The sequence below is a fragment of the Furipterus horrens genome, unplaced genomic scaffold (genome assembly GCF_987537825.1).
Source record: "Furipterus horrens unplaced genomic scaffold, mFurHor1.1.pri manual_scaffold_4, whole genome shotgun sequence".
NCBI classification, from domain to species: Eukaryota; Metazoa; Chordata; class Mammalia; order Chiroptera; family Furipteridae; genus Furipterus; species Furipterus horrens.
Window position 1 is genome coordinate 91,888,961 of NW_028327174.1, and position 2,121 is coordinate 91,891,081.

Consider the following 2,121-nt stretch of genomic DNA (forward strand, 5'->3'; position numbering starts at 1 on the left):
TAAAGAGAATCTACCTCATAAGATGGTTGGACATAGAGGTGTGTCAGATAGTTATGTTGGACCTGGGTTTCTTCAGGCCATGTCAACTAGGCCTTATTCTAAGTCCCCCGAAACAGTAACTTGACATTTCCAAGGCATGGTCTAGGTGAGCCTTCCCTCTCGACCAAATCTTTTCCCCATTGGCTCTAGTCATGCTCTGGCTAAAACTCCGTGTCCTCATGAACAGTCCCTGGCTATGGCCTGGAGTTGGCCATTCCCTCCCCTCTGCTTTGGCCTACTTTGGTGGAATGAGAAAATGAGGCCATTGATGCTTGCCCCAAAGCCTTGAATGCCCTCAAAAGAAAAGCTTTATAAGAAACCCAAAGAGCCAGTGCTATTGAGAATGCTGGTGCCATCATGTGGCTGCTGAAGTTGAAATCTGTTGAAGCCATCTTCCGGACCATGAGGGAGCACCTCTTTTCATTTCCATGGGCTGCTTTACTGTGCTCTCTTCTACTGAGGGGAAGGTCAGGGTGGGCAGAAAGATGACTTGTGGTGGGCCTCAGTAATTCTTAGTATTCTCTCCTCCTCTACCAACCCTAGCCATTCATTCACTCATCTAACCGATATACCTCCAGTAGCCAGCTTTGTGCTATACACTGGGGATGCAGAGGTAAACAAAATAAGGACAGGCCTTGGCCTTGTGGAACTCACAGGTTAGTGGGGGACAGTTGTAACCCAATGTGATCAGAGATTTGATAGGAAGCCAAAGGTGTTATGTCTTAGGGTGCCAGCAACCCCTTAAGTTGGGGAGTCTTCCCAGAGGCTCATTTCCCTGGCACCAAACTTGAGTAGCAGCTCACTTACCTCTAAGGAGCGCTTTCCCAGAGTGCTAATAGACTCCTTGCAGGGTGCTCCTTGGTCCAGTAGGCAAACCTGCAGCCCTCTGTCCTGGGAAGGTCTTGTGTGGGCTGGAGCCAGGACACCAGACACACATATGCGATATGCCCAACACAGCGCCGGCCCAAAACACATCTACAAAGGGGAAAAATAAACTCTTTTTTTTTTTTTCACTTATATGCTTTTAGTCAAAGATAAGGGGCTTGTACAATTAGACTTCAGTCTTTGCTAAACAGTCTTACAATCAGCTAAGGAGAAGTTGTGGGGCAGGGGGGACAGAGAGAGAGCAAGAGGAGGCACATGACAGGGAACCTGGGGAACAGCAGGGACACATTTCCTTCATGGCAACCGGGTTCCCATCAAGGATTATGAGCCCTTCTCCTGTGGTTATTTCTCCCCATTTTATATTTCTGATAGAATCCCAGGAACTTGCCTTTTCTATAGAAAGACACTTTTTCTTCTCTTCCTCTTATCTCTCTCATTTGTCTCTTTGTTTCTCTGTCCGCCCGACACCCTCTCCTTGCTTTACTCACTTTAAAGTGAAGCAAATTAAATGGAATAAACATTCCCTTAGAAAGAGGCATCTTGATTCACCAGCTTTGAGAAATTTGCATCTCTTCAATTTTTTCTAAGTGTTCATTTCCTTTTCTCATCCTCATCTTGAGAATAATTACTAAATGAGCACTTTTTCCCCAGCTGAGAACTTGAAGCACTGAGGCTTCCAGTGGTGACTCAGCCATCTTTTACAGGATCTTTGGTGTTGATGAATTTTGACTAAGCGTTCCCAAGTGTGGCCCTGTCACTGCAGCAGAAAGGTCAGCAGTGGACACATTAAGAAATGTTTCTTCATAAGCATGCTGTCCCATCACATTATTTTTATATTTAATATTTACTACTCGCTTCCAGTACCTTTGGTGTTGCACAGAGCTATACAAAGTTCCAAGTCAATAATAGTAACAATAACCCCTTATATATGCAGTTTGCAATTCAGTTTCACACACATCTACAAGTTGTGAAGTTAAATGACTTGATTCAGGGGCAAAACCAAAATTATATGAAGCTTCCGTAGCCCGGACTGGTGTGGCTTAGTTGGTTGGGCATCGTCATACAAGGCCAAAGGTCACCAGTTTTATTCCTGGTCAGGGCACAGGCCTGAGGTGTGGGTTCAGCCCATGGTTGGGGCACATACAAAATGAGAGGCAACCAAGGGATTTTTTTTCTCTCTCTCTTTCTCCCTCCCTT